The sequence below is a fragment of the Salminus brasiliensis genome, chromosome 5 (genome assembly GCF_030463535.1).
Source record: "Salminus brasiliensis chromosome 5, fSalBra1.hap2, whole genome shotgun sequence".
NCBI lineage: Eukaryota > Metazoa > Chordata > Actinopteri > Characiformes > Bryconidae > Salminus > Salminus brasiliensis.
In genome coordinates, this window is record NC_132882.1 from 42889064 (window position 1) to 42916823 (window position 27760).

Genomic DNA, 27760 nt, shown 5'->3' on the forward strand with positions numbered 1-27760 from the left:
GGGTTAAAGTTATGCAAATGTTTAAATGGGGAAGCATCCTGTTGCTCAGGTATTCAAATCTGAATGCTTTGGTAGCACCAACAGCTGCTGCTGCAAACAGTTAAGGAAACAAGTGTGTCAAGGTTGTATGATGTGGATGACATATGCTATATGATCCTGACCCCAATCATTGTACTTGAGATTTGGTTGACCGAGGTAAGTGACGCTGAGTATCTCACTTACCATGTTTACTCTGACCCACTTATCAGCCATAACATTAATTCTTCGAGGCATGGACTCCACGAGACCTCCTGTGAGAGTATGCTGTGGTATCTGGCACCACCGACCACAAGCTGTGATCTCGGGCCTCCATGGGTCTCATGGAGGATGGATGGGTCTCTCCTTGGGGCACTTTTGGTGAGTATCGATCGCTGCATACCTGAAAACAACCTGCCTGATGTTTTGGTGGAGATGTTCTGACCCAGTCGTCCAGCCGTCGCAGTTTGGCCCTTGTCAAGTGGCTCAGATTGTCACGCTAATGCAACCCACAACACACCAGTTTCAAGAACCGCACTGGCCTCTTGCTGACTGATATGTAGATCCCACCCCATTGACACATGCCATTCAGCTTCACCCCTCAGTGGTTTAAAGTTATGACATCATTATATATAGTAGGTGGGACTTCCCCATCACAGCCGTATAGAGAGACGAGCTCCAATAGGCCAATAATGGACCCCAGGCTTCCAGCACCGCACTCAGAACCATGGCGGTACATTATCAGAGGCTGAAGGGGCTTGTGTTTGGGCCCTCATGTAGAGTCCCGGCAGGGACGGCCAATACAAGACCTTGACCATCCTTGATTTGGTCTGTTGATCTGTTTGATGTTTCAGATGTTTTGACTAGACTTGGAGGCACAGACACAACTCTCTGCTTTAAAAGATTTTTCTCCTTTGATCTTTTTTATTGATCTTCTAATTAAAGTTAATGTTTATGGCAATAGGAAAAAAAACACTGTCCAGTGTCACTATGGTGGTGGATCGCCAATTGCTAGACCTCCAGTGTCATGAGAGCTATTAGGCAAACCTCATGGGACTTGTTCTTGTTCTGGGAAGCACAGCAGCCTCACACAGCAGGGTACAGGAACTGCTGCTCAATATATTACAATAACTGGGAGGACTGTGTATAAATATATTTACCAGAGGATTTCAAAATATGCAGAATTTCGTGTGTGTGTGTAAATACAGTAGTGAATATAGAACATTGTAAAATTAATAAATAAATAAATTAAATAAATGTAGATATTTTTGTAAAACACACAACAGCTTACAAACACTCAAGGATTCTATATTATAATATTTTAATGCAGAATTATAAATAATGAGAATTATAAAGATATGTTTATGAGCTCGCGGGGCTGAAGAGTATCCGGCGCGCTCGCTAAAAAAAGGGCTACGTGACAGCGCGTGACAGCGGTTAGTTCTCCTCAGAAAATAATTATTTTTAATTCATTTATTTAGTTAATTTTATTTCATTTCTGAGTTTTTAGGTTTAAAGAGAAATATAGAAGCCGGCTGGTCCTGCTGAAGAAGCGATTTTAATGTTTAAACGAAATAATAAAAAAAATAAATAACAGCTGATTTTAATCATAATTATCTGCTGCTGTCTGATCAATACCCCACAATTCCATACATTATCCGATATTACATGTCTGTAATTAAATTATTTAATAGTAATAATAATAATAATAATAATAATAATAATAATTGCAGTTTTTATGTTTACGTTTATGTTTACGTTTATGTTTACGTTTACGTTTATGTTTATGTTTATGTTTACGTCTTACGTTTCTTTTACTGATTTTTAAATGCTCAGAAATATATAATCCCATACGGGAAAAAATAACTTTATTAGTAATAACTATAATAATAATAATTATTATTATTATAACGTTAATTATATATAACGTTTCTTTTACTGATTTTTAAATGCTCAAAAATATATAATCCCATACAGGAAAAAACTATAAACGAAGGTTCGAGTCTATTCTATCATATATACAGTATATATATATATATATATATATATGATAATATAAGTGGGATGCTGGGGGTCTGTGTAGGGGGGGATGTGAATGAGGAGTCCTACCTACTGGGAGGAAAGGAGAAATTCCTGAGGTAAAAAAAACGAAACTCATGAGGCTAAAGCTTAAGCACCATCCACTGAAATTCCAAATATTAGCCCATCAGTCCAAACACTACCCATCCCACATGCACATCTGTATCAATACAATATTTAAATATATGCAGATATATTCATCAGTAACTTTCTGTGGTACTCCAGATGGTTGCTAGGTGGTTTGTGTGGTTCTGGATGGTTGCTATCGGTAACTTGCGTTGGTGGTTGCTAGTTGCTTGATACACTGTTCCAGATGTGTTCTGGAGTGTTTCTCGGCAGTTGCTATGGGGTCGTAGGTGACTGCTAGGGTGTTTTGAAGTTTGACTATGACTATGTCTCTTGGTTGTTAGGAGACTGTTAAGTGGTTGATTGGGTATTGCTCAGGGCATGCTAAGGTGTTGCTAAGCAGTTGCTAAGGTTGGTCCATATGGTGTTCTGGGTGGTTGGTAAGTGGGGTGGTTGCTATTGTTATCTCATTCTAGGTTGTTGCTCGTTAAGTGGTTACTATGACGTCTCTCTTGGCTGACTGTTTTTTGTTAAGTGATCACTTGGGTTTTGCAAGGTGGTTGCTCAGGTGTCGCAGGAGGTGGTTAGGCATCGATAGGTGGATTTCAGAGGGTTGCTCGGTGGTGTTCCAGGTGGCTGTTGTTAGTGCACATGTATCATTTTGACAATCGGCTGCCGCATAGCATTTCATCACTCGTTGCCATGGGTATTGCACAATATGCGGGACATATGTTCTATATATGGTCATTTCCTTTCACAATCTGCTTCGTCATGGTAGGGGTGTTTATTATACTGTTCAGTGGTACGTGCCGAGGTGTGTGTGCATCCCACAGGGAGAAAGCCAGAAACCACAAGGAATCGGAATGGACCGCAGGAATGCTGAACAGCCAGCCCCATATTCATCTCTGTGTCATATTTAATACACACAGCCCTCGCCATGTCTCGTTTAGATGAAGTACATGTGCAATCCTAGATGGTCTCCAATCAGTCCAAACACTACCATCAGTAGAACTAAGGACTGAGGCCCTGTCGCCATAAGTGGCCTTGCTCTCTCCAGGGTGGGTAGATGACCTGGTAGGTGAGGGGGGTAGCTGTGGGTATCTTGTGCAGTTCATGGGTGGCTGATGTTGTCACAACTGTTGTCGTCACAAAGCGGCTTTACATAATTAGTCATTAGTAAAAGACAATAACGAAGAAAAATCAAAGACCCCTAATTAGCAGCCACCGCCGAGAGCTGACAGAGCTGGAGGAAGAAACCTTGGGAGGAACCAAGACTCAGAAAAGGGGGACCCGTCCCGTCCTCCTCTGATCAGAACTATTTATTAATTATTGATAAAAATCACCAAACTATCTGTTATTATACTGTTGATCTGCTCAGGTGAGCAACATATTCATACTCATAATATAATAATCATGGTGTGGTATAACTGATACAGTCATGGCAGTTATGGTAATGAGAGTGATGGTTTGAACATGGTCATTAGACAGGTAGCAGTGGTAGGAGGGGGGGGGGTGTGCAGCTGGTCTGGCATGGGTGGTGCTTCAGATGTTTTTAAAACTGTTACTAGGGCGGTGGCTCTTCCGGCTGCCCTTAGATCTGGTTTAACCTGGTTTCAGCCGGATACGGCGGGACAGTTAAAGGACAGTTCCCACAACATGAAGGAAACGCAGGTTAAATACTCGTAAGGCAGTGCAACGTGCGGTGTGTGTATATATATATATATATATAGAGGCCATTAAACTAATCTCAACCAGGATCATAAGTACAAATTAGGGATGCACCGGTCCGGCTTTTTCAGTTCCGATACCGATACCGATATATAAACTTTGCATATCGGTCGATACCCGATACCAGTCCGATACTATTGCTGAAGTATTAAACCGTATACCTCAGCATGTGTTAGAGACTTAAGGCATCAGGATTGACTTCAACATTATATTATATAATAAAACAAATTAACACACAAATATAAACATATTAAATGTACAAAAAAAAGCTTACAAACAATTATTATATTTTAATGCAGAAAAATTAAAATAATATTAATTAAGAAGGTGGAGGTGAAGGTGGAGGTGAAGGTGGAGGTGAGTTAGACCAGCACTACATTTCTGTCAGGCCTACATGATCATTTGGGATTTATTTATTTGCTCATTTACTGCAGTCTCACACCAACACGTTAAAGTGAAATGATCGGAGCGATCGATCGGCCCTAATGACACCCAGCAGTGACGCAGCACAGGAACTGCTGCTGCGCGCGCTGCTCTTTAACGTCATACAGCGTTTTGGAAATTAATAATAATAATTAATAACAAGTTCAATTAATTACAATAACTGGGAGGACTGTGTATAAATATATTTACCAGAGGATTTTAAAATATGCAGAATTTCGTGTGTGTGTGTAAATACAGTAGTGAATATAGAATATTGTAAAATTAATATATGTAATAAATGTAGATATTTTTGTAAAACACACAACAGCTTACAAACACTCAAGGATTCTATATTATTATATTTTAATGCAGAATTATAAATAATGAGAATTATAAAGATATGTTTATGAGCTCGCGGGGCTGAAGAGTATCCGGCGCGCTCGCTAAAAAAAGGGCTACGTGACAGCGCGTGACAGCGGTTAGTTCTCCTCAGAAAATAATTATTTTTAATTCATTTATTTAGTTAATTTTATTTTATTTCTGAGTTTTTAGGTTTAAAGAGAAATATAGAAGCCGGCTGGTCCTGCTGAAGAAGCGATTTTAATGTTTAAACGAAATAATAATAAAAATAAATAACAGCTGATTTTAATCATAATTATCTGCTGCTGTCTGATCAATACCCCACAATTCCATACATTATCCGATATTACATGTCTGTAATTAAATTCTTTAATAGTAATAATTATAATAATAACAATAATAATAATAATTGCAGTTTTTATGTTTATGTTTATGTTTATGTTTACGTCTTACGTTTCTTTTACTGATTTTTAAATGCTCAAAAATATACAATCCCAAACAGGAAAAAACTATAAACGAAGGTTCGAGTCTATTCTATCATATATACAGTATATATATATATATATATGATAATATAAGTGGGAGGAAAGGAGAAATTACTGAGGTAAAAAAAACGAAACTCACGAGGCTAAAGCTTAAGCACCATCCACTGAAATTCCAAATATTAGCCCATCAGTCCAAACACTACCCATCCCACATGCACATCTGTATCAATACAATATTTAAATATATGCAGATATATTCATCAGTAACTTTCTGTGGTACTCCAGGTGGTTGCTAGGTGGTTTGTGTGGTTCTGGATGGTTGCTATCGGTAACTTGCGTTGGTGGTTGCTAGTTGCTTGATACACTGTTCCAGATGTGTTCTGGAGTGTTTCTCGGCAGTTGCTATGGGGTCGTAGGTGACTGCTAGGGTGTTTTGAAGTTTGACTATGACTATGTCTCTTGGTTGTTAGGAGACTGTTAAGTGGTTGATTGGGTATTGCTCAGGGCATGCTAAGGTGTTGCTAAGCAGTTGCTAAGGTTGGTCCATATGGTGTTCTGGGTGGTTGGTGAGTGGGGTGCTTGCTATTGTTATCTCATTCTATTGAATATTGTTAAGTGTTTGCAATGGTGTCCCATATTGTTGCTAAGGTGTTGCTAGGCAGTTGCTGTGGAATCGCAGGAGGTGGTTAAGGTGTTGCGGATGGATCAATTAGTGGATTCTAGGGGGTTGCTCATGGTTGCTGTGGTGTTCCAGGTGGTTAGGGTGTTGTTAATGGATTCTAGGGGTGGTTGCTGTTGCTGTGTTCCAGGTGGTTGAATATTGTTAAGTGTTTGCTATGGTGTCCCATATTGTTGCTAAGGTGTTGCTAGGCTGCGGAGTTAATTCGGTGTTAAAATCTCACAATCTGTGGGACTTGCTGCCTAAAAGTAGCAGAAAAATAATAATGATACCGAGGATAACTGTAGTGTTGCACACTGAATGATAATACAAGAATATTACAATAAGATCTAAGCCATAAACAGTGATTCCATAATGAATTAATTTATCTACATACACAAACTGGACCCTCACTCACTACAATACACAACCATGGCTCACGGAAAACACACTACGGACAACAACGAAAATATTTCTTTTTAACTCACACATACACTCACATACAGATAAATATGTACATATGTATACATATATATATATATATATATATATATATATATATATATATACATACACACACACACACACACAGACACGCACTATTTCATCTGTGTATATATATTTGTATATTTGTATTTTGTATTTTTTTTGCTTATTTCTATATTTTCATATTTTTATATTTTATTCTTTAACTTAAATGTAACTTATTCTATTTTTATTTATTTTTTATTTGATTTTTCTTTTGCACTTTTGCACTTTACTTCAATAAGTTAAGGTTTAGTTAAGTTTAAATGTAGATTTTTATTGTATAGCTTTGATGTGGGCAGACTGTCATAAAAGCATTTCACTGCAAGTTACACTGTGTATGACTGTATGTGACAAATAAAATTTGATTTGATTTGATTTTGATAACTGTAGTGTTGCACACTGAATGATAATACAAGAATATTACAATAAGATCTAAGCCATAAACAGTGATTCCATAATTAATGATAACCTGTAAAAAAAAGATCTGCTTGATCATAGAGGGGATTTTTCCCACGGCAGGGGGCGTTACTGCAGGTTCCTGCATTTACACACTCTGATGAAACAAGCGGCTGCCACACGAGAAGGAAGCGTGAGCGCGTGCACATCGCTCCTGCTGCTCTCCACACATCAGAGGGACGTTTCAACACCCGAACTTTGGACAACATGCAGATTAAACTGCTAAAAATGCGTAAGTGTTTAATAATAATGCGCATTTAAATAATGTTTAAATGTATGAGAATGACAGAGGAGACGGACTGCTGCAGGGACAGAGCTACCAACACGTTTCCCTCTCGCGCTCGCGCTGCCTCTCGCTCTCTCTCTCTGTGTGTGTGTGTGTGTGTGTGTGTGTGTGTGTGTGTGTGTGTGTGTGTGTGTCATAGCTAACTTTCAGCGGTAAAAGGGAAGCGCGACTAGTTTCCTTTTTCTAGTTTCTTTACTAATATCTGAATCTCAGATGTTCGATATTTCGACGCTCTGTTTACAGGGTGATGGTGATGCTCGCGCGCTGTGATGCCTCGACCTGTGCCGGTGTTCTGTCCAGTTGTGCTACCCCTCCAAAAATCCCTCCCTAGCCACAATGTTGAACGTTTTCCTGCGTTTTTATGTGATAATCCTCTTTATTTCCTCGTGTGCTTCATACATCCCGACCTTACTGTTAATATTTGCTTTAGTGTTAATTAAAAAAAATATTTAAAAAATATTTGGGTGCGTTAATGACCATATTAGGGTGATTAGAAGGTCATTGAAAGGTTGGAAAGTGTTTTTATTTGTGTATTTATTAATTAAAATCGCAGTTTATACTAAATACTAAAATTGTGGTGTCGCGCATGCGCAGATACGCTAGGTAGGACATTTCGATAGGTAGCACAATTAGACGGGACACCGGTGCGGTGGAATCTGATATGTTGTATAGCTGTAGATTAGATTTTTGGTATATACTCTTTGACTCTTTGTAGTAAGTGAAAGATTTAACTTTAGAGATTACAGTATTATTATTATTTATTTATTTGTAATAAATATGTTATAATATTTTATAACGTATAGTTAATAGTTAATTAATACATCATTGGAATAAGTGGGATATATGTATCTATAGTTGATGGTATCATCTGAAGTTAATACTCTTATACGTGGTTGGCGTGGCGTGGTGTGGCGTGGGAGACTGGGGTTCGACAGCAATAGGAGTCCTTGGGCAAGACTCCTAACACTGCATTGGCCCCACCTCTGTAATACGAGTACTACCCTTATTATTGTATTGTATAACTGTGCTGTATCTGTCTAATAAGCTATTTTCCATCTGAACTTGTAAACAAATCAAATCAAGTTTCAGTGAGATGCAAAAAATATATATGCGATGGTTAAATTTGGTCTGTAACGCTTTCCCCTCGCGAATGTAAACAATACAGTGTTCAAAAAGCGGTTGCTATGCTCTGTCCTGTGGTCCAAACGTGGGATCTCCCACCCCCTTCAGACTAACAGGCTTGTGGTTTGTGTCCTGAGATGCTTTGGTGTCACAGGTTACTGCTACAGGGTTGCTTAGTGGTTGCAAAGTGGTCGCTAAGGTGTTGCTTCAGCCTCCCTAATAGCTGCTTTGTCATTCCAGATGGCTGCTATGGTGTTGCTATGGTGCGTCAGGTGGTTTATATGGTACCCTAGGTCCATTGTCATTTTTACAGTCCAAGTATAAAGACCCCATCATGGCATCATGGGACATTGAGGGTAGAGATGGGAACATAGCGGCCTGTTCCTCCTCCCAAACTTCATTTGTTTCGTAACGTCACTTAAAATGTCTCTCTTTTTTTTTTTTTTTCTTCCTCTGTTGTTTTTCGTAGTGGCTGTCATGATCCTGCCGATGCTGACCATGACTGAGGCCAGTCCTGCTTGCAAGAATGAGGACGGCGGCTTTGTTGTAAACGGCATCCAAGCATGTGATGCCTTCACCTGGAAAGTTAACGTAAGTATTTCTTCATTTAAGCGAAAATAAGAACTTCTAGTTGAGGGTGGGCGATATGACGATATTCTATTATATCGTGATCAGTTTTGCTGTCATGATACGCAGTGGTCCAGCGGAGGATCGCTGGTTCGATTCCCGGTCATGCTGCTAGCCATGGGCAGACTGCACAATCCGCCTTGCTCTCTCCAGGGTGGGTAGATGATGCTCTCTCCCCACATTGCTTCGCTGCAGTGCTGCCCGTCACTGGCATCTGCGGGCTGGTGCATTGAAGGACTGCCCTCATTAGTGTCGGGGGCATTGTGTGCGATTGTGAATGGTGGTGGTTGGGGGGGGGGGGGGGGGGTTGTGTGTACAGGTTGGCTAATTGGGCCAAATTAGGGAGAAAATGTTCTGCGCTCGTCAGGCACTAGGGGTATTACAAGACGTAGAACAAGGGAGCTGAAAGATCAGCTGCAGAACCCAGAAGGTGAAACGTGGAACAGACCTGATACTGAGGCTCGCCCATGAACGGTAAGATTAACGTGATCTAGCAGATCGAGGGAGCCTCTCCGACGTCCTCGTGGAATATCGAACCCTGAACTTGACCTTGAACTCGAGCTACTAAGCTCAGGCTTAGAGTTTAGGTTAGGCTTAGGTTGGCTTAGAGTATTTAATTCTCGACAAAGGGTAGCCGGGGCGGGCACAGCAGCGCGGACCTGACAGTACTATATAAACTCTTAAAAAATACAGTGAAAATAATAATGCAAAATAAACTTCCTACAGGTCTGTAAGTCTGAAAATGGAGAATTTTTATACTTATAATTAGTTTTTCTTTATTTTGCTATGAGAAGTACTGTTTCGCATCCTAAGATGACGTCTAAAGTACTGCGAATTACAAACTGCGAATCCACAAACTGACTGGCTAGAAGGACTGCGTAAGTGTTAACATCACACTGAGAAGGTCGTACCTGCTTGATTTCCAGACACACTCTATTTGAGTTGTGTTTGCTGTGTAGTGGCTACAATTAGTATCCGTGTTACTTGCTTCAGTCTTGAAACGGTATTAAAAGGCACTGAATTTGATGTAAAAGTGGCCCAGCAGGGTCACTCATAGGACAGATCAATGCACCTGAGCAGTTTAGGGACTGTGCAGATGCTTATCCACTGTGAACGTTACCTGTAACACTGTGAATGTGCTGTTTCTGTGTTTGTTTAGGACAAAACGGTGGCAAATGAACAAACTTCCAACAAGACTTTAGTTAAGAGCCATGGATGTTCCAACATTACTTTTCACAGCTGTGTAAAAAATGTCACTTTCGTCTGCAACACGGTGAGTACTGACATAAAGGTGCCATAGAATACACTTACGGAGAGAGTTTAGGCTGCTGATTGGTGTATGAGACTTTGGTTGGGGTGAAAAATATGCTCAGGTGCAGTGTTACACGCCTATTTACCACCCTGTTATTTTACCTCTGAATGAAACGCACTGATTCTCCTTTGATGAGTTCTGCTGTTATTGGCTGCGTAGCCTAGCCTAGCAATGAAGACAGTAACAAGAACTTTGATGTAATTATTCTCCAGTGTTTCTGGATGGCGCGGGGCGTGGTTAGGTAGCCGAAGAGATTGTAGCAGGGTCTGGGAGGGTTAGCTTTTAGCCTTTCCAGAAGTAGCCATTGAGGTTTTCTAGGAGGAACAAGAGGTGTTTGAGGTTCACGGTTTGTCACTTTCATGTTCTGGACTCTCAATTTTCTATTATTACAATGGTATGCAAAAGTTTGGGCATCCTGGCAAATTTTATATATTTCATTCTAATATTAAAGTTTGACCGTAGCTCTTGATTTTGCTTAATTTGTATTGGTTATAATTCATTAAACTTCTTTTAATTGTTTTTTTTTTTAAGCCTGTAAAGTTAAACTTCAGTTGTGGAGGTAAGTCACTATTCATTTTAGTTATTCAACTCTTCATATTATGTTTTATGTTGTATCTTAATCTGTAATAAACGATATAAAAATGTTTTCCCTCCTGTTACAGATTGGTGTCCCCCCACATCTGGTGAGTGTTTTTCTTAAGTATCTTCCTCACTTTTAAACTCTGCTAGTGAGAAGCCTGTGTTTGTAGTAGGTACAGTGCCAGTGATACGTCGGGCTAAGTGTGCTGCCGGGTAATCGATTTCAGTGTCGTCACTGTTTCTGATAAGACCTAGCAGCTCAGTTATGTGTACCAGTTAAGGGACCAGTGGGGATACAGATTGCCCAGTGCTTTGATGCCCTAGTAGTGGCTATGAGAAGCTGCTGTAACCCGGTGGCTGAGAAAACAATCCAGAAGCAGCACATCAACATTGAGACAAAAGTATTTGGACACCCGCTCATTCATGGTGTCTTCTAAAACCAAAGGTATTAAAAAGAGCTTATCCTGCCTTTGTTGGAGTAACTGTCTCTGCTGTCCAGGGAAGGCTTTTGGAGCATTGTTGTAAGGATTTGCGCAATGAGATCAGGGTGTTGGCTGTTCACCACCCCACCTCATCCATCCCCAACTCCCCAACTTAACCCAAAAGTCTTGGATGTAGCACCATCCATCATTCCAGAGAACACAGTTCTTCCACAGTTGCTCCACAGCCTTTAATACTGTGGGGCTTTATACCCCTCTACTAGCCCACGCCTGGCATTAGGCAGCATGGTGCCAATAGGTTCATGTTCATGTGCTCCAGAGAGTCCTATTCTATTGACAGTACTTCTCTACAGGAACCAGACAAGCGGTGTGTGTGTATGTGCATGCATTAGAAGGGGTCCACAAACTTTTACATATAGTGTATGTATATGTTGCGGGCCCTGGTTACGTTGCAAGTTCATGTCTCAGCTCTTATTGGTGGGGGTGGGGCTAAGTAATATTAATGGGACAAGATGGTTAACCCAAGGTATTTTTTCATCATATAGACAAGGTCTTGAGAAACCGCAACACCACCCCTAATGGTAAAGCTCTGTCTGTCTACGCCATCATCACCAGCATCATCAGTGTCATCTGCGTCATGGTTATCACCACTGCCATCGTTGAGGGACGCTTTTAAAGGGTAAAATGTACATCATTAGCCTGTGCAAATACCATAAACTTGTATGACCTTTATTAGGAAGCCTGGGACCGTCCTAAACCTTTTTCACTGTGTGTGTGTGTGCAGGTGCTTTCGGGGTGAGAACTCCAACATTTAACTGCATCCCAACAAAGCAACACGACCCTAACGAAGCCAGTATGTGTCTCTGGCTCTCAATCAAAGGCCTGTCGTGAAGAGTTCGCGGTGGAGTGGCAGCAACAGCGATGGATACAGAACTGTTAGTTAACACAGACAAAGTGTGGAATGGCTTAGTCGTATTGGGATTTAATTATTTAGGGGCCAAGACAGCTAAATCAAGGCTGTATATTTCCACTTGTCACAAGGTCAAGTAAGGTCATACTACAGCACCCATAGAAAAGAGAAGTTAGAGGACCTGGTCAGTGGCTTAACGATAGCCCAGTCCCAAATGGCACACTTGAGGTCCTGTAGTCCTCATGTCTCATTTCACGTTCTGCCGATCTAAGGGGTGTTCATGAGCACCTTCTGTGTGCCCTTATTAAGTCCTATTAAGGCAATGACCTCTACAAAGTGGACTCAGTGGCGCCCTATTAGCTACAGTTCCCTTTTAACAGCAGCTATGACCAATCTGTGTTGCTGACATCACCTGTGTGCAGACTTTGCAGGAGGACCACAGGACTTGGGGAACCATTTGGACCTAGGCTAGTGGCAGCTTAGCAGACCTGGGTATACTTTTCTATATAAAGTGAATTGGCCAGTTCTTTTAACTGTGTCAAAATCTCTTAAATGAATGGACCAATAGAAACAAAATCTGTTTACATTGACTTTCATTAAAAGTTAAGATGATTTGTACTTCTGTAAAGCTGCCATTTTAAAAAAGGTTTTTTGCAACATTCCCCTGACCTTGATTGACCTTGTGAACTTTTTAAAGACCATTTAAGACATTTTTAGAGCACTGGGGAAATCACCTGACCGTGACCCAAGTCAAATTTTAAAAAAGAGGAGGCTGTGTGTGTTAGAGTAGAAGATCATAAATTTAAGTACATAAGACAAATTTTACAAAATGAATGCACAGTCCCTTCAGTTTAAATCATGTCTTGAAATTAAAAAAGTAAAAAATCTTGTTTTTTAATGTATTTTTCTTTTTTAAATCAATGCAAAAAAATATGATTAAATACATTAATAAAATAAGTAAACTCATTTGTGTTTGTTTACGTTTGTGTTTCGGTATTTTTAGACTGTGGCCAATCGGCTGTGGCGGAAAGCAGTTTGACCAATGGTTGATGTATAGATGCAGGTACATGTAGACCAATAGTGACGGTGGGAAGGCGGGACTTAAGCCTACGGGCTTCATGCAGCCGTCGTGTGCTATCTGAAGTATGCTAGCTAAATACATTATAGTCATGAATTACAAAATATTAGTTAGGAATTAACTAATACTGGGGGGTAGGATGTAAATAAAGAAATGTCTGAGAAAAGAGGACGTCTGGACACCCTAACGTTGACCAACACAGCTGTATGTGCTTGGGTTGCCAGATCCTCCCCGCCAGTGTTAGTGTTCACTACTAAGGCCGGTTGTTTGCATGGCCTGTTCTCCAAGCCGGTTGACCAGCATGACCAAAATCTAAGGCAGGATCTACATTCAGCCCTGGACCTCTGTTTAGACTACAGTCCACCACAACCACAGTCTGGTCAGCCATCAGACATCCGGAGACCTCCAACCTCCAGCAGAGGACACACTAATGTACTCTACCCAGCTATTAGTATTTTTTAGGTGGCCCCCATCCACATTTATCCAGATTGTAGATGTATTTTTATATATATTAAATATTTAATATAATTATATACTCTATTCTGTCCTTTTGTCCTGTGAATAGATGTCCAAGAAGAGGGCCCCAGATAGCGAGCGTATATCAGGCTACTCCTGAATCCTGTATCCCGCTTGGACAGAGAGTATGCACTCCAGCGAGACAGTGTCAGGGAGAGAGAGGGGCGAATGTGCATGCCCATAGCAAGCACCAGACAGCGGCATACACAATGTTGGTCAAGAGCTGGTTAACCAGCTTGCTCACCAGTATCAGGTATGTTTTCGGCTGGATGACCAGCTGTTAAACCACCCTGACCATCTGAGACCAGCTCAGGGCATCGGAAACCTGCTACCAGCTGGTTCAGCAGAGCTCTCTCATTGTCTCTCACTTACTCAGTCCGCTGAAGCTTGTGGACAAACCCCAGAGATGGAGGAGTGATGATCAGCATAATGATGAGTACGCAGTTCTTTCATTTTTCATCTTATCAGAGCGCCGGACTGATCCCATACACAGCCTGGCCGTTCAAGTGTTTGATGGCGGGTAGAACCACAAACCGTGCTCTGCAAAGAGAGGTTCTCAGAAGCAAATCACGTCATCAGACTTGAGATACAGCAGTGAGGGTTTCCTGTGAGAGTTCTTTTTTGTTCTGTGGTGAAGGTAGAGAAGGAAAAGGATGGTCTAACTGTCAGAGGGTTTATTAGATCATCAGAAGTCGTGCACTGAGACTAAGAAAGGGGATGTTTAGAGAGTGAGGGCTGCAGTGGGTCTTTCCACATGATTTAATAAAGCGTAGGAGACCCACCCTTCCACACCTCTTCTGGGACACTCCTCTAAATGATTGAATTCAGGTCTGTTTAATTTTGTCCCATTGCCACAGGGGTATAAGGTCAAGCACCTAGCCATGCAGTTCAGCTGCAAGTCAGCTGTTTAGAACCACCGTAAAGGCCGCGTTGCAGAGCAGGGTCGCCGAGTGCTGAGCTTAGGGCATCGTGCACGAGTGTGCAAGCTCCAGTTTCCGTTCCAAGCTTAGGTGAAGGAAAATCTTAATGCTTCAGGAAAAAAAGGACATATTGGACACTTGTACGCTTCCAACCTTGTGGAAGCAGCTTGGGGAAGGCCCTTTTTGGTCCAACATGACTGACCATGCCCCAGTGCACAAAGCAAGGCCTCAAAAGCAGTGCTTATAACTGTAGTGTGAATTGGCAGCGATAACATGCATGCATGCATGCAAAAACAGCCTCTTTTGAAGAGCTGAGCTGGGGGTTTACCAGAATGTGAGGCACTGTCTGAGGAAATCCCAGCGTTTCACTTGCTGCTTTAGCGTCTGTTTAATAATAAAGTACCTAATATGCTATTACCATGCAAGAACCTGCAGCAGCAGGACCTCACAAAGCATGTGCATGCATTCACCAAATGAGAGGTCACATAAGTCCCTTTCAGACATGCATGGTAGTGAACGGATCTCCAGCTGCAAGTTACGCTTGCCAAAGGGTAACCCCCTTTCGGGAAATGGTCCAGACCTGATTTTCTAGTGTGTTCCAGGGTTCCAGTGTAAACAACAAAGACGGTTTATCACTTAAAAGTTGTAAAATTCATTTCATTAAATTTTCTTAAATCAGTTAATGCAGTTAAAAAGCATATAAGCTGTGCATAGCACATACAGTGGAATGCAAAAGTCTGGCCACCCTCTGTTAAAATGTCTGTTACTGTGAATAGCTGAGTGAGTGGAAGAAGCGCTGATGCACACAGAATTGGCACGGTGAAGACTTTGGGTCTGGAGTGGTGGTGTGCTGTTCTGCTGTACGGCGAAAAAAAGCTTCTGAAGTTTCCACAGGAAGCCTCATGCATCGTGGAAAAAAGTCCCCTGAAGCAAAGATATGATTTGGGGAAAAAAAGGGAGCAGAATTTAATGAAAAGAACACCTCTCCTGTTGGGTTTGTGTTGCAGGCAGTGGCACTGGACACTGAACATTTCACTGGTGCAGGGAAAATGAGTTTAATGAAATACCAGCAAATTATGGAAGCAAACAAACGTCTGAGGGGACGTGAGGGGAGGAAAAAAAAGCTGAAAAGGAAAAGAGGACAAGCTTCTACGGCCGGATAAAGATCCTACATGCTCCACAATGCCTCCCTCAAGAGGTGCAAGCTGATGGTTTTGCCTTGGCCCTCACAGTCCCATGACCTAAACATCATCAAACATCTGTGGATAGACCTCAGAAGAACAGAGCAGCAAGACGACCCCAAAAATGCCATATATATATATATATATACCTTTAAACTATACACACATGTTCAGGGAATAGAGATCCCTCAATGTAAAAATACAATGTGCAATACAATACCCCACCAGTCATACTGAAGTCACCACTGGAGTCATACAGTCACCAGTAGTTCCCCCCTTTTTTATCTAAACATCCTGTCATGCCAATGTGAACTCATTTAAAAACAATCATGTCTTTTGTTGGATGTATTTCAAGTGTCTGCAGGTAGAGTAGCGATGCCTGATCCTTAAGCACTGGTACTGAGGACAGATCCTTTTGACAGTATGTGTATAATGATTTTTTTTTGTGCTCTTCTAGATCATCTTTGGTGATGTTCTGGCTGTGTTTGAGCACCCTCCTCATCATCATCATTGGTATTATCCGGTGGAGTCTAAATAAGCAGTAAAGGTAAGTGGCACACATTTTATTTTAGCCTAGTCTAGCTAGTCCAGATAAACCTGTTAAGCTCCTCTGAACACCTGGTGGTTTCTGGCTAGAGCTTCTCTGCCAATTTGCATTGCTTTGCATGTAATTACTAATCTGCAATCCTTGCTAGCTGAATGTCACATAGCCTAAGAGATAAAGCCCTTAAGATAGCTATATTTGTCTGACAGAGATGATATCTGGCTCTAGCTAGCAGAAAGTTTGGGGGACTTTAAGGGAGCATCTGCAGAACGAGTGGTATGGGGACGAGCAGTGTTTGGGTGCAGGTCTAAACTACATACAGTTCACAGATTAGTTCCATAAATAGCGTTAAGCCTAATAACTGCAGACGTTTAGGGCTCACGGGAATAAAATACAGGTCAGTCATCATCATCATCTATTATAACCAAATACCGGCTGCTACTATTCTGCAGTTAGTTAGCAAGAGCTGTGTTTTTTAAGGATTGTGAAACTGGGTGGGCTGGGTGACTCCATGGAAAATCTTAGTACTGACTGTGAGGGATACACACAATAGACACTCTTTAAGTCAAGTCAAGTCAAGTCAAGTGGGTTTTATTGTCATTTCAACTACATACAGAGTACACAGTGAAACGAAACAACGTTCCTCCAGGACCATGGTGCAACTATAGAGAATAATAAATAATTGTTGTCTGAACTCAACCAGTGGCTGTGTTTAGTTGTGGTTGTGAGCTAGGCCTGGTCTTCACGGTATTAGCTTAGCTTTGAGGTTTTAGGTTTAAGTCTAGTTATGTGCCATTTGGACCTGCATTCAGTTATTTATCCTTTCGCATGACACGGTGCGTGTTTCCGAGAACATGTCGGACCGCTGATGGACTAATCTAGCATTTTTATCTGGTATTATTTTGTATTTTTTTATATTATTTTTTTATTATTTTAGGTATTTTGTTTCTTTTTGTAAGAAGTTGTTGCCTTATCTTTTGACGTTTTTACATGACATCACAGAAATGTGACACATCAAAATAAAAACAAGGTTTATTTGTCATCTTCATGCAACATGTCTGAACATTTCATGCAGCGAAATGCTTGTGGCGAGGCTCAGGTAATCAGTATACAGCAGGATAGAACTAAACACACAGAGCTTAAGATACTGAATATGCAGAACTATACACTATACAATACACACACTTGTATATGGAACTCTCAACTATCTGCAGTCATCATTGATCTCATTGAAGCATTGATGAATTGATGCATTATCAAACAAGTAAGAGACAAAACAAATGTCTCAAATATGTCAATTATAAGAGAAAATACATGTAAACAAGCCATAACCTAGGTGGCAGCTAGCAGCCATCTAGGTTATCATATTAGCTATGGGATACCAGGGAGCAGCTACAGGGTTCAAACCACAGAGACAACTAAAAACGGACAAAAATGGAGATACGTGTTTTTTTCCCCCACTGGACAGCAGCGATATGGTAAAAACAGGACGTCTGGGTAATATAAGTGTGTAAAGATGTGGATTACTGCACCTTTACAGTCTGTAAATCACTTGGAGGGGCGTAGGTGTTACGGCAGTGCCCATAGTGTGTGCCCAAGTGTTTTCAGGGGGCCTCAGTTTTACAGTATGTTCAGAGTATTGAGTATTGAAGACTTATGCAAATGACCCCCAACAGCTTTTTTTTAGCCTAATCCATATCCACTGCTTTTGTTGTGTATGCTAGTTTGGTCACACTGTTTTTTTTTCTTTACAGAGTTTGGAGGAGAGTTAGGCTTTAAAAGTCCACCGAGAGCAGAGAGATACAGGCAGGGTGTCTAGAGGCAAAACAGTGCACAGAAGCTGGACCTTTCCAGGTTTCCCACGGTTTTACCTCATCGCCAACATTACACAACAATACACCAGAAAATGCCACTGAACTCCGAGCATGTAAGTCTCTCATAGTGATAGTATATAAGGTGCATAATTGGTACATCAGCCCATGCGCACATTTCGTCACTAGCCTTTAACGTAGGTATGGTTCTCTGCGCACTGTAAAACAGCCTAGTGACTTACCACAGATATAAGACCCAGGTACAGCTAACCTGGGTAACAGTTCGGTACCTCCATCAGCCTGGTTAGGTTGAAGGTAGTGTGGATGGATCCTATATTCCCGTCCATTTCCAATAATCCTGAGGTTGGGTCCTGCTGTGGTCATGTGAGAGGAGAGAGACGGACCGATGTAGCCGTATATCCTGTTGAGAAAAGAAATATTTTTTACAAAAGTGCTTCGCTATTTACTCAAGAATAACCTCAGCTAGTTTGAATAGACTAAAAATGTAATGATCCTCTAACCTTAGACACTAAACACAAGTCAATATGGAGACCATAGTACTCTCCTATTCGTCCAAGTACTCTCGGAAGATGTGTTTCCACAGATGGATTTGAAGACAGCGAGCAACTGTTCGGACACCCAGGGGAATTTACCAGCTGCCAAACAGATGGATGCAGTGCATTTAGCTTCCGTACTTCCTAGTAATCAATGTGGCTGGTTTCCCAGATGACAGTTGGCAGTTCATCTTCAGGAAACGTTGTGAAATATGTGGGGCAGTGGTGATTCCCGGGCTCGGCAAGCTGCCACTGTTGGGCCCTTTACCCTCTCTGTGTCCCGGGCGCTGGAGTTGGCTGCCCACTGCTCTGGTTGTGTGTGTGTACTCACTAGCCCTAGTTCACTAGTGTGTGTGTGTGTGTGTGTATGAGTGTGTGTTCGCTACCACAGATGGGTTAAATGCGGAGGACCCATACATGCACCTTTACCTTTATATAGGTGGTTGAGGGTTGTTTATTTATTTATTTATTTATTTATTTATATATATATATATATATTTTTTTTTTTTGAGAATACGAATCGATCTTGATTTTTGAGGAATATCAATTTCTTATATTATTTTTTTCTAAGGCATTAAGACACTTTCGTGAATATGGCCCCAGCTTCTTCAATGAGCGCCAACATAACTGTGTTAGATAAACGTAGTGAAATCATTTGGAATTTTGTTAATCTTGGAATAATTAAAACTAGGGATGCACCGATCCTACTTTTTCTGATCCGATACCAGGACTGATACGTAAACTTTGCGCGTCAGCTGATACCCGATACCGATCCGATACCACTGTTGAATTAATAAACCAGATACATCACCATGTGGGCGAGACCTAAAGCTACAGGACAGACCGGTGGGTGGGCCACTGCCTAGCCGCCTTGTCCTAGCTTTTGGACACTGACTCAGACCTTTCATTACTAAGTAGAGTAATTCTAGACTTCTAAGGGCTGAGTTTCCAGAAAGGCAAGGACCCAAACCACTTGAATCATGAGATAAAGGAAGAAGGCAAACCACTTGCAAAAGGGAAACACCAGCAACTCCTGGACTATTTTGATGAATGTGGGGTTGAGGAACATCAAATCAACCATAGGCTGCTTTGTCCACTACAAACAAACGGCCAATTAAATCCCACAGTTCCAACACAGAACTTCTTCATTGGTTAAAAAGAATATATAATAATAATAATAATAATAATAATAATAATAATAATAATAATCCACCTTAAAACAGACACAGTGTCTGCCCAGGAATTTCCCATCCTCCTATTCTGCTATACTTTCTGCAGGCAGACCACTTTACACAGTATAGGGCCTTATACTGATCAGCCATAACATTAAAACCAACTGTCAACTGTCAGACATGGACTCCACAGGGCCTCTGAATGTGTCCTGTGCTATCTGAGCACCAAGACCAGAACATTAGCAGCAGATCCTTTAAGTCCTGTGAGTTGTGAGTTGAGGTGGGGCTTGCATGAGAATCACTGAGCATCACTTTGAGCATTGTCATTTTCACTGGCATTGGCATTGTCATTCTTTACCATCAGTAAGTGTCATACAGTCACTAATACTTTCACTGATCTTCTGAATAACCAGTCATGACAATCAGAACCCACTTACATTACATATTTACATCTACACATACAGTAGGTAGTCCAATGGCTAAAGTCATTTTACCCTGGGTACTATTTTTTCTCGTTGGAGTCGCCCAGCTGATGACAGTCCAGCAGCGCAGACACTAATTACACTTGGAAATCCTTACAAAACATTCTTGTTACGTTCATAAAAGGCTGGGCTGGAAAGGACCATTGTGCCGCTGTAAACCAGCCAAGAAAAGCAGAGCTTCTTTCCACCCTATACCCCCCCTTTAAGCCCTTTAAGCCCTTCAAGCCCTTCATGAATGGAAACTATTTTTTTCTGTTGGGAAATAACAGGGTGGTAAATTGGCTAGTTAAGCTATATATGAGTATCTTTCTCACCCTAAATAAAGTTACATACTTACTGTTTATACATCAAATGATAAATCTTATACTCAGATGAGCACTTCTGTCACCTTTACGACCTAGCTTAGGAGATCAGCCCTTGAGCTTTTAAAATAGAGTATTTTATCAAGCCAAGAAAAAAATTAATAATAATATCTGACTGTTTCACTGTTACCCTCTGTTTTCGACCGTCATCTACATTACATAGCATTACAGCACCACTACTAGTGTTCTTAATATTTCAGCCTGTTACCAGCCTCTTATTGTACAAACTGTACACTGTTGTTTACCACAGGGTGTGACAGCAGTGCATTAGCATTTACACTTTCCCCACAGAGAAAAGCAACCCTTTACCTGCATTTCCTAATATGGGCATGACTTCAATACAGTATTAAATATTAAATTATTTTATATTATACTATCTCAAAGTATTTACTCAAGTAGTTACTCAACCGACAGCTCATTTACTCTTAGCTTAATGGAATAAAGAGTGTATTAACGCTCACCGCAGTATAAGTGGTAATTTCACTTGAGAAAGGGACTTCCCTCACTTGCACGCAGACAAAAAAAACAACATAGCAGCCTCCAGCATTGACACACAGACACACATTGTTGCTGTCAAGGGACCACACCTTGACCAAATATGGCTTTGAATCTTTGAAGTGTTTGTGTGGGCAAGAGAGAGAAGACACACAAACAATGCAAAGCCAGTATGAGCAATAATCTGTACTGTGATTAATAACAGTTTCAGAATATCATCTGACGTAAATCATACATTCGGTAGATGCAGGATTCAGAGGATTGCAGGAAGTAAAACACTCTGAACGTGCCCGTGAATAAAGATTACACTGACTGGAAACACCAAGGCTGTGTGAAGGCTCGTGACTCATCCAGTTTTAATGTACATGCTTAACCTATTTATAGATCAGGCCTTGGCTTTTCTAGAGGCCTAAACCAGCCCACATGTGCAATTAAGAATCAGTTTGCAATAATCTGTAAATAATCTGTAAATAATATTGTTATTGGTTTTTACTTCTATTATTTATATTGTGTATATATTGCTAATTTATCTACGTTTTTGCATCTGAGTGTCTTGCTATCCCTTGCTATCTGCTGTGGCACTGAGAATTTCCCCACTGTGGGACTAATAAAGGATTATGTTGTCTTATCTCATCTGATCCAGGGGACATGGAGGAACCTCCAAAGAACCTTTTTCTTCTAAAAAACTTTTCTTGAAGGTTCCTCAAAGCACCTTAAGCGCAGCCACTACAGTTTCAAACTGAAGAACCTTCAAAAGTTCCTTGACAATGCGGTACGTAAGTACAATGTTCATGTTTACAGTCCTAGAAAACAAAGCTATGCAACAGCTTCACACGCAGCTTCTATGTAGATATTCATTCGCTCATTAATCATCTTATCTGCTCCTTCCTGGCCAGGGGCGTGGTGGGTCCAGACCTTATCCAGAAAGACTGGATAGGTGGCAAAGCAGGAATGCCTCTGGAGAGGGTGCCAGTCTGTCACAGGGTATCTCACACACCCATTCTCTCACACCTAGGGGCAATTTAGCAACACACACAGGGGAAAGCACACCAAGCTTCCAGTTAGCTGGAACACGGTCCGTAATGTGCTGAGTAACCTGACAAACAGACTCCTAGAGAAAACCATTACTTCCAGTGCTTCTGCAAGCTATTGATTTGTGGGGTGTTCAATTTTTTCACATCTGGCTTTTCCATTTTGGCCTCACAATGACTCTGTGGAATCTGTGGAGTTAAGACCTGCTAAAGACCAGATGTTTTTATTTTCTTTGTTAATTTTTTTATGTCCTCTTTTAGTGAAAACATGGAATTCAAAGAGGATGTACATTGTTTTTCACATTTGATTTAACTTCTGAGATGAAACTGTGGCCCATTCATCCCACAACGCGCGCCTGGAGAACCAAGGCAGTTGTGACTGATGTCTTTCATATTCTCAAATTTTGCTTTCATATTGCTGTACATCCCGAGAACTGCTGGACTTAAACCATCTTGCCATCTCCTTTGAGAACTCACTGGTCACTCCATCTACAGGAGCTCAAAGCCTTGGTGAAGTGATGGATGATCAGTTATCGTTCTCAAGCCATGTTGCAAAAGTAACTCGGTCATGCTGATTTCTCCTGTACAACATCCGGAGAATCCGACCCTTCCTCTCTAGAGAGTCGCCCAGGTGCTCATTCAGTCTCTCATCACTTCAAGACCTGACTACTGCAGCTCTCTTCTGGCTGGTGCTCCCTCTGCGCACCATCAGACCCCTGCAACTTATCTTATAACTTATGCAGCGGCACGGGTCGTCTTCAACGTTCCTAAATTCAGTCATGTCACTCCATTGCTGCGTTCTCTTCACTGGCTTCCTGTAGCTGCTGCCCTCATTAGGTTCAAACCCCTGACTCTGGCCTACAAAGCCCTAAAAGGACCAGCCAGCCCCTCCGGACTTGATGGCGATGGTCAAAAGCGATCCACACCAAGAGCCCTTCCAGCTTCAAGTACGGCTCGGCTGGGTGTCCGAACGGCAGAGTCCAACGCTCGCTGTCTTCAAACCCAGACTGAAGACCCTCCTCTTCTGAGAGGACTTGGGTGAATAGCAGAGTGGTCTCCTTACTGACTTGTGTTTAGTAGAGTCTAAACTTAGAGGATCTTTAAATTTTTAGCTTTTTCAAACTAGCTGAGGTTTTTCTTGAGTAAATAGCAAAGTACTTTTGTAAGTCGCTCTGGAGAAGAGCATCTGCTAAATGCCTTAAATGTAAATATTATAAACCACAAACTTATATAAAGTCCTACATAAATGCATTAAAAAATATCATGATATACCATGAAACCACCCATGCCAAAGCCTCACAGCTTCTATCTAGAGAATCGAACTATTTACAAACCTCCAATGCTCAACAAAATCCCCCTGAAACAGTAAGGTATTATTTCCTGCCACATCATAACAAGTGACTGTGAAAAATGTTTCAGCGCAGGCTTCAGAAAAGTGACCCTGCCCCCATTTCCTTTCTGTAATATGAGAAATATGAAACAATACAGCACAGTACACTCATTTATCACATGGCCCCATTTATTGGTGTGGGAAATGCTGAAAGGGTTCTTTACCTGGTTAAAGGGGTTATTCAGACTGGTGGAAAACGTTTACTTTGTAGACGGTTCTGCACAGCACCAAAAAGGGTTCTACTAATGGCCCTTTTTGCAAAAGCACACAGAACCCTGTTTGTTGTTGTCGTCAGTTACTCAGGCCGGCCTTTGGCTGGGCTTCGCCTGGGGCCTAATGCCGGAAAGGGGAAAGTGAGCAGATATCTGTGCTAGGCTAAAACGGTCCCTAGCTGACCAGGTTTACCACCTCTACAACGCTGCGGGATCTGGAATCAGCACTAGGGCGCTAGGGGTGTCGCGGTGCTTACGGAATCGCTGATTAATCAATAGTTGAACCGCAACAGTGTGGAATACGTTTTACAGTGCTAACTCCCTCTGATGGCAGAGCTGCAGTGAAAACACACAGACCAAGCAGCTGTCCGTCAAATGAAAAAAAAAAGAGTTAAAATACATAATATATAAATAAATAAATGAAATAAAAGTCACTAATACAGACCATGTCAAAATAAGTCACTAATACAAACAAGTTAACAGACCACGTCAAAATAAGTCACTAATACAAACAAGTAAACAGACCACATCAAAATAAAAGTCACTAATACAAACAAGTAAACAGACCGCGTTAAAATAAAAGTCACTAATACAAACAAGTAAACAGACCACATCAAAATAAAAGTCACTAATACAAACAAGTAAACAGACCGCGTTAAAATAAAAGTCACTAATACAAACAAGTAAACAGACCATGTCAAAATAAGTCACTAATACAAACAAGTTAACAGACCACGTCAAAATAAGTCACTAATACAAACAAGTAAACAGACCACATCAAAATAAAAGTCACTAATACAAACAAGTAAACAGACCGCGTTAAAATAAAAGTCACTAATACAAACAAGTTAACAGACCACGTCAAAATAAGTCACTAATACAAACAAGTTAACAGACCACGTCAAAATAAGTCACTAATACAAACAAGTAAACAGACCACATCAAAATAAAAGTCACTAATACAAACAAGTAAACAGACCGCGTTAAAATAAAAGTCACTAATACAAACAAGTAAACAGACCATGTCAAAGTAAAAGTCACTTATACAAACGAATAAACAGACCATGTCAAAGTAAGTCACTAATACAAACAAGTCACCACTCGGTTAAGTTCTATTTGGCTGAAGTTCACTTACTCTACACTATGTGTCCAAATATTTATGGACAGCCCTTCTAATGAATGCATTCAGCTACTTAAAGCTGCACTGATTGCTTGTCTAGGCTGTTTGTTTTGGCCAGGATCAGAGCTCAGGGTTAGCCATGCTACAGCACTCCTAGAGCAGAGGCAGAGCCGACAGTAGCAGCTTAGCGACCGCAGGTACCAAATCCTCCATAACCCTGTGATCAGTAATATAGAGGTCTGGGCCAAACGGCGGCAGCTTAGCAGACACAAGTATCAAACCCACAGCCCTGTGATCCGTAATCCAGAGCTGAGAACAGTGTAAACTTTCATCAGCTCACTGAGCTTTAAATGGCCGTGTCTTTTTACACTCGGGGCAGACGTCCCCCTTATCTTTGTGGAGGTCCGGGGGAATAGAGCTTAGAGCTAGAGCTTATGATTCTTAATCTGATTTGTAATGGAGGTCTAGCACCAGGGGGTAGGCCGATTCTAAGGACCTGTGACAGTTTGGCAGAATTGTTCGAGGTGAGGGGCCCAGTGTAATACCTTTTTTTTCATGGGGCCCAAAATCCCTGCCACCCCTGACAACAGCTCCTCCTCCAGTCGCCTGAACATGCCAATCTATCCCTTGGTCAGACCCTGTCCCTCAGGTCTCCACAGCTGAGTCAGCTTTGCATACGGGTAGACGTGCTTACACCCGCTGCTTAGGGCGTGGTCAGCAGCTACTGGCTACCGCTGTTCCGCTGTTTACTCAAATGCTTCACATGCGTCAGGATAGATGTCCCCTACCCCACCCTTGTGTTGGGTGCATTGGGGGGGGAGGGGGTGGAGTTCACATGAACAGGGATTGTTCCTGTAAGTACTCCATGTGTTGTAAATGACGCACAGATCAGATCAGAAACCACAGAACCAACACACACACACACACACACACCACTGTCTACATGAAGCCCAAAGCCATACTCAGTAACATGTGAAACTATGAGTCTGGCTGAGGTACAAGAGGCCACAAACTGAAGCTTTAGGCCTGTTTTCTGTTCATGCAACTGCATTTATGATTGAAGAGATCTAAAGAAGTCGACTGATCCTTTTGAAGAAGAGATTTTCTTGTTCAAATTAAAATAATAATAAATTATACCACAATTCCATATGAGATATAATATACATTATATCTGTGTAATTTACATAGATTTTTGTTATTATTAATTGTTATTTGTTTATTATTATTATAATTATTATTATTGCAGTCTTTCATCATAACCAGCATCTCTTTTACTGTTTTTTATTTTCACAATAATTTTAAAAAACCCTAAACAACTATGAAGAAATAGTCCAGTCTTTAGATTGAATGGCCAAATCTGATTACTTTGCAACAGCAGAGCAAAATTGCTTTTACAAGGAAATTATGGAACTGGAAGTGAAATACATATTCTCTATTTTAACAGTGTTAATTAATGCTAATTTGAATGAAAGTATTCTTAATGAATGAAAGTGATAGTGATTTTCTGTCATTTACACTAAACCACTGCTGTTATGGTGGTAGATCACTGTCAAATACAGTCAATAACTGTAAGAGGATATTTACATAAGATATGTAAATCAATATGTTGTGATTCAGTAGAGCTTCCATGATGTTTTGAAGTGCTTTGGGGATTTCTGTGTAGTTAGACACAAACGTCCAGAGTGGTTGGCTGTGTGTGTGTGTGTGTGTGTGTGTGTAACCTTTCTTGTAGCTGGGGTGTCATTACTGTTTTCACACACCTCTCTCTCTCTCTCTCTCTCTCTCTCTCTCTGTCTTTATCTTCCTGCATCCTGTATCTGAAACCTCCTGCATTCCTACCGAAACCTGATCTGTGCAGTATTGTGTGATATTAGGCTGTGATATCGGTCCCGATATTAACAAAATTTGCTGGATCGGGTATTTGATAATGAGGCAGATCCATGGAACCGATCCTTTCACTTTAATTTGATGGTGTGAGACTGCACTAAATGTGCAAATGAATAAATTAGAAATGGCAGTTTAGTTCATTCATATCGGTGTGTTAATTTGTTATATTTTATAGTATAATATAATATAGTAAAATAATGTTGAAGTCAATCTTGATGCCTAAACCTTGCCCGATATGCAAAGTGTATTTATCATATTGGAACTGAAAATGTCAGATCAATGCATCCCTAGTTATCACCTTCCTCTTCACCTCCTACAAGTGTATCGGTTCTCCTCACTAGTACAGATATTCAACAGTGTGTGAAACGTTAGACGCCGGCTAAGTGCTGGCAACAACAACGACCTGGAAATATTGTTTATTTATGACACGAAACGAAGTAAAGTTCACTAAATTAAGAGTTTAATAGTGTGAGGAAACAGTTTAAACTGTTAAGGTGGGCTGTAGTGGTACCTGATACCCCCGCTATTACCATTTTGCCCTCCAAAAAACGACCGGCTAGGTGATATATACAAACTAATTGTACAAAACTATTAAAGTCATTTCAAGTGAAAATATGATATATAGCAAAATATACATTTCAAATACATCACATATATTAGAATATATGGAATTCTACATTTGTCTCATATTGATACTGTATATGCCAATTGGCCAGGGACATATATCATAGCCGTATGTCAGCACATATATTCAGACATATGAAAACTGCATTATGTTTCATGCATATATTACTTATGTTTACATGTGTGGACATCTATATTTACATACTAATCAAAAATATATAAAGAAATATGCATATGTGTTCATTAAATTATACTAGCATATATATATATGGCCATGGCCATGTATCAGATGTCTTTGTGTGGGACA

General features: G+C 40.8%; 1 long non-coding RNA gene across 1 annotated transcript in view; it reads right to left on the reverse strand.

Moving 5' to 3' along the window:
• Nucleotides 1-27760, reverse strand: part of LOC140556499 (uncharacterized) — an 82375-nt gene that overhangs the window by 20698 nt on the left and 33917 nt on the right. Inside the window, exon 2 of the long non-coding RNA XR_011979736.1 lies at nt 18367-18545. This is a non-coding gene — a long non-coding RNA (uncharacterized lncRNA). The remainder of the gene's footprint in view (nt 1-18366; nt 18546-27760) is intronic.